Source organism: Bos taurus, chromosome 7 (genome assembly GCF_002263795.3).
Source record: "Bos taurus isolate L1 Dominette 01449 registration number 42190680 breed Hereford chromosome 7, ARS-UCD2.0, whole genome shotgun sequence".
Lineage (NCBI taxonomy): Eukaryota > Metazoa > Chordata > Mammalia > Artiodactyla > Bovidae > Bos > Bos taurus.
In genome coordinates this window covers 71,129,247-71,135,725 of record NC_037334.1, presented here as the reverse complement: position 1 = coordinate 71,135,725, position 6,479 = coordinate 71,129,247, and the positions used below count along the sequence as shown (strand labels likewise).

The 6,479-nt window shown below is 38.3% G+C and overlaps 1 non-coding gene across 1 annotated transcript; it reads left to right on the top strand.

Annotated features, from left to right (window-relative positions):
* Positions 1-2,710: 2,710 nt before the first annotated feature.
* TRNAC-ACA (transfer RNA cysteine (anticodon ACA)) lies at positions 2,711-2,782 on the top strand. The gene has a single exon. It is a non-coding gene; the product is annotated as a tRNA-Cys (tRNA).
* Positions 2,783-6,479: the final 3,697 nt, after the last annotated feature.

Sequence of the window (6,479 nt, the reverse complement as noted above, 5' to 3'; positions counted from 1 at the left end):
TGCACACAATTCTTATCTCCTTGACCCAACACATACCTTCCTTTTCTGGCCAGCAATTTCTCACTACTCTGGTCTCAGTTTCAGGGTCCGTTCCTTAGATGATCTCTCTGATGCACTATAGGTTAGGTTAGGAACCCCGTACTCGCAAAAGACTCATGATTTGTCCTTTGTGGCATTTGCCAAATTTGAGATTAAATATGTCTTAGTGCAGTTGTGTGTCACTTCTGCTAGAACCACAGTCTAGGTAAAAGATTATGCATACTATTCATCACAACTGTATTCTCAGTGCCTAGCAAGGTGCTTGATACACACGGAAGCATGAATATTTGTGGAATTGTTGACTGAATAAGTGATCACACAATTAGGAAAAAAAACCCAAGTGGATATGAACTGAAATATTAGGAGATAAATGAATAGTTGGTTTTTATTTTCTTCTTATACGTTTTCTACATTTCTCAAGTTTCCCACAAAGAACATATATTACTAGTATACTCAGAAAAATAATCAATGTTCAAATAAAAGGGGGGGGCTAGAAAAAAGAGGGATTCTGTTTCCATCTTTAACTAAGCTGTAAGATGCCTATTCTTGGTTTACTCCACATTTTAGACCATCATCTTTCCTCTGCTTGTTCAGAGCTGCCTAATAAACCCCTCAACTTCTCTTCTTGTTGCCTTTACCTGGCCATTCTTCATGCTTGCAGGTGAATCCATCAGATCCAGGAACATCTGTGTACCTAGGCAGTGATTTGAGTCATAACTTTCAGGAAAGCCTACAACAGATGGACACTAGTGTATCCATACCCATGAGGTCTAGTTGGCTTCAAGGGTCTTCCAGCTCCAAGTTTAAGAAGGGGTTAAGTGATCAATTGCAGCCCTATGAGATAATTAGCACCAGTGGCTTTGCAATGCAGAAATTGTCCATGCAAATGAAAAGTATGAGAGCTACTTATTTCTTTCACTCACCAGTGGCTCAACTTCAAACATCTGGTCATTTCCATGCCAGGCTGATCTCCAAATAGTACTCAGGGGCAATAGGCCACATGGCCACTGTGTTCCTATTCTTTCATCCAGTAATTCCCTCTACATTTAAAAGGAAGCCAATGAAGATGAGACTAATTATTATCTCCATTTAGAGATAACATTTTAGTCATCTTTTGAAAGAATCTATGTGAATAGAATAAATAAATAAAAATGTGTGGATTATATGAAGGATTGTGGAGCTACACAGAAGTAAAAGGCTTACCTCTGTCCTTGATTCAGAAACTTTCCAGACTACTGCTTATTCAAAAATATGTATCAGAAAGACAACAATATGAGGTAAAGTAAATAGCAGTAATAGTTGTCAAACAAGTGCAGAGACAGTTGAAGGCCAATTAGACCTCATGGGTGTGGGTACATTAGTGTCCATCTGCTGCAGGTTTTCCTGAAAGTGGGGACTCAACTCAAATCACTGCCCAGCTACATAGATGTTCCTGGATCTGATGGAGTCACCTGTAAATATGAGGAATGGCCATGTAAAGGCAACAAGAAGAGAAGTTGAGGGGTTTATCGGGCAGCTCTGAACAAGCAGAGAAAAGTTTCCTCCCTTTGTTAGAAAAGGGAGAAAAAAAATGCAGTTTACACTTTCCCTAGATCTCACAAAATCAAGGCCATTATCTCACACCCCTCAGTTTCTCAGTATATCAGAATGTTATTGGTTATGGAAAATTCCAACTCAAAAAGGACTTAGGTAAAAAAGCAAATATCACTTCACATTTAATAAAGTCCAGGGGTAGGGAAGGGATTGGTTGTTTAGCAGCTCACACAGTCATCCAGAATCCTGCTTTTTCCAATTCTTCACTCCATGATCAGTGATTGCTTCAACCTCATACTTAAAATTAAAACAGCTGCAGCAACCACAGGCATGACATCAAGACACAGCAATCCTTTCGGTTTTCTGGTAGGAATGAGAAAACTTTCCTTGGAAACCCTCCAAGAGATTCCCTGAATATACCACTGGCTAGAGTAGGGTCATGTGACCCATGAACCAAACATTGCAAAGGGACAGGTGTTTTAGACCAGCTAGATCTTAGACCAGCTAGATCCCCAGTGGAGCTAGGGGTAGGATCAGCTTCTCCTGAAGCATGTGGTTACATAGGAATGACTTTTGTTAGGAAAGGGAGGAAACAAATGCTAAGCAGGCTACCAATAAAGTCTGTCACTCATGGCTAATTCTAAAGGTAAAAGACATTTTATACCTGCAGAACCCAGCACTGCAATTACCTTTCCAGCTTTGTCTCTTACTACTCTACCTTCCCCCATCAAACACACACACACACACACACACACACTCACACACACACACACATCCTAGACTAACCAGATTGCAATTCTTGCAGTCCTTCAAAAGCAATGTGCTTTTTCATACCACTCTAGAATTCTTCCTGTGTCTCATCTCTAGGCTAATTACAATCCCCATTTGCCTAGAGCGGTTCCAGCTTATACTAGTTGTCCTAACTTAACCACTAACTCTGCCCTCTTTATTTTTAAAATGTTCCAATTTAGATAAGAGCACAAAAAAAATATTAAGGAAAGAAAAGAAAAAAAGAGTTTGGGGGACTGGGTATGGAGAATCAAAGAGAGAAGATGGACTCTTGGGTATCTGATATTAAGAGGCTGGATATAAGTGTCATCAGGGAATTAAAGAGACAGTATAGTTTAAGGGAGAGGCTTCCCTTGTAACTCAGTTGGTAAAGAACCTGCCTACAATGCAGGAGACCCAGGTTCGATTCCTGGTTTGGGAAGATCCTCTGGAGGAGGAAATGGCCACCCACTCCAGTATTCTTGCCTGGAGAATCCCATGGACAGAGGAGCCTGGCAGGCTACAGTCCATGGGGTTGCAAGAGTCAGGCACAACTTAGCAAGTAAACCACCATAGTTTAGGGGAAGAAGTTAACAAGTGAAGTTTTGGACTTGGGAGATAGTCAAATACAAATGACCGTCTTAAAGCTAAGTTTAAAATTCAGAAGAGAAAAGCCTCACCTGGAGGCAGAAAGTTGTGAGTCAATTGTATCTCAATAACCTGATGTCATGAATATAAATGAGATAGCCCAAAAGAGACATAGAATTAAAAGATGCCCGTAGCCAGAACTGTGGTGAGTCAACATTTAGAAGTCTTAAGAAAGGAGAGGAGGCACTGTTGCAGATTGAGAAAAACTGGCCAGAGAGAAAACTGGAGAACTGAGAGAGGGGAAGCACTGCAGCCCAGGATGATGAGCGTTTCAATAAGTCTACAATTCACAGACAGCTCAACTAAGTTAAGAACCAAAGAGAGTTTACTGATATCAGAAATTTACTGGCCACCACTCCTGGAGTATTCAGAGAAAACAGGAAAGAATAAAAGTTTTAGGATAGAAGAGGACATCATAGATGACCTAATTTTAAATAGGAAAAGAGATCTTAATGAGAAATCACAAGATTAGTAAAGTCTCGATGGCAGAGTCTGGACTAAAACTCCTAACACTGACTCATTATTGCCCACCATATTATGCTATCCCTTTCTGTGCAATACAACTGTAGAGATGGGTAAAAGTGGGAAACATGCAGCATCAACACAAATCACTCACTATTAGTCTAGACAAACAATTCTACTTCTCCTGTCCTTCACTGCTGCTGCTCGATTGTGACCACTATCATCAAGTCTGTACTGCTGCAATAACCTCCTCATGGATCTCCCCACTGCTTCCCAGCTGTTTCCCTCACATCAGCAAATACATCACATTCCTTCTTTGCTTAATATTCTTCTAAGAATCACCAATCCATTCTGGCACTGGAACAACTGGATAAACTTCTGGAAAAAAAAAAACTAATCTCTATATGGTCATAAATATAATTCAAAGTGAATCACAGTTCTGAACATAAAAAATAAAAACAACCTTGGAGAAGGCAATGATTTTTTAGATACAAAGAATAAAGCACTAACTATGAAAGAAAAAAGATCAATTGGACTTCATGAAAGTTAAAAATTTAATGTTGATCAAAAGACACAATTAAGAAAATGAAAAAACAAGACATAGACTGAGAAGATGGATTAATATGTGTGAGTGTATGCATATAAAGCAATCAATAGTACAAAAACAAAAATCTCAATTAAAGAAACTTCACCAGAAAAAGACATATGAATGGGCAAAAAACAAATGAAAAGGTGCTCTAAATTAGTAGTTATTGAGGGAAGGCAAATTAAAATTATAATAAGGTACCACTTCAAATCCATTAGAATCCTGAAAGTGAAAAAAGAATAGACAATCCAAATGTTGGAAAGTTTGTGGAGAAACTAGAACTTGAATGAACTGCTGTTTGGAGGATAAAATCCACAATTACTCTGAAATACTGTAGCCAGTTAAATATACATGTATTCAAGGGAAAAGAAAATTTGAGGACAAAGCATACAAGTTCAAGACTTACTGTAATATTATAGTAATCAAACAGTATGCTAATGGTGTAGGGAGAGACATATAAAACAATGAGACAGAATAAATAATCTACAATACATGGTATAGACCCACAATATATGGTAAATTGATTTTTTTGAGGTAATTCGGATAATTCAGTGAGGGACAGGATAGCTTTTCAACAAGAGGTGCAGAAACAAGTGGATATACATTACAAAAAATGAACTCAAAATGAATCACAAGTCTAAACATAAGACTAAATTTATAAGACTTTTAGAACAAAACCTTGAGGAAGGGTTTCTTAGAAAGAACATGAAACATGAACCATAAAAGGAAAGTTTATAAATGTAGATTCATCAAAAAATTTTTCATTGCTTTTTGAAAGATACCGTTACAGAAATTGAAAATATATCCTGTAGACCATGAGAAAATGTTGGCTAAACATATATCTGATAATTTGTATATAAAAAATTTCCAGAACTCACTAACAGGAAGACAAATACCCTAATTTGTAAAGAAGAATTTTAAAGATTTGAGCAAACATTTCATCAAAAAATATAAGAATGGCACATAAGCCCATGAAAAGATACTCAGTATTATTGGCCATTAAAATGCAAATTAAAACCAAACGAGGAAAATGGCAGAGTAAGGATCTCTGAAAAATTCTCTTCTCCATAAAAACAATGGAAAACTTGCCGAAAAAAAAATCAACTTTTTCAGAACTCTGAAAGTTAAACTATCTGTCAGAAATCTGCAGAGTATTCAAGAAAAACAAATGAATGTCAACAAGAACACAAGCTCTGTGGCATTTCAACTTGCCCTAGTTCCACCCCAACTCTTCAGCTTCAGAGTAGCCTTGAAAGCTTCCAGTCCCAAATCATGGAGAAAAATAGTAGCCTTGTACCCATAAGAGGAGGTACTACGGGGTTAGAACTACTTCTAAGCCCTATTCTCAAAAAATTGCCATCATTTGACGTATCTGGAAGATTTCATTTGCAAGTCTATGTTTATTTGACCTGAGAACTCACCCAGTTTCTCCTTATGAGCATTTATCAAAAGGAGTTACAAGCAATTGCTTAATTTTATGGTTGTCTGAGATAGCTGATAATACAATGAACTTACAAAAAAGTTTGCCTTAAAAGGAAAAGTTGTGGAATGAGATAACCACATGGGGCTTTGAAAATCTCTGACATATTGCTAAGAATAAAAAAGGCCATGTGCATGCATGGGACTGTGTACAGGCACAGGAAAGACCTGAGAAAGCCTCTCAGTCTCACCTCTGGCTGACTTTGAGTATCTGTGCAAGCAGGAATTGAGAGGTAAGGTAGAGTTGTCAACCACTTGGCTGAGTGTTCAAGGCATGCTCAAACATTCATACAGAGCTCCTTTGCAAAAACTGGGAGTCACACTGGTTCTTGGTCTTAGTTAGCTTAGTGAAGCTAAGCTAACTAAGGGGCTTCCCTGGTGGTCCGGTGGTAAAGAATCCACCTGCCAGTGCAGGAGACACAAAGGCCATGGGTTCTATCCCTGGGTTGGGGAGATGCCCTGGAATACGAAATGACAACCCACTCCAGTATTCTTGCCTGGAAAATTCCATGGACAGAAGAACCTGGCGGGTCACACAGAGTCAGACACAAGTGAATGACTGCGCACACAAGCTAACTAAGAACTGTCTTCAGTGGTCACACTCAACAAAAATTACAGATTTTACAGAAATAGGTCAGAAAACTCAGGAAACAAACACAGAACACACAAGCACATAAGTCGCTCAGTTGTGTCCAACTCTTTGCGACACCATGGATTGTAGCCCACCAGGTTCCTCCGTGCATGGGATTTTCCAGGCATGAATACAACAGTAACCAAAACAAACTGCAATAACAAACCCCAGGGAGAAAAAAGAATCTGATTTCCAGAGTTGTCATATTATATTACTTAAAATAAAGTCCAGTTTTCTATTAAAAAATGAGATACGTAAAAAAACAAACAAACAAGAAAGTGTGACCTACACATAGAAACAAAAATAAAATTCAATCAGGCTATTGCTGACCAC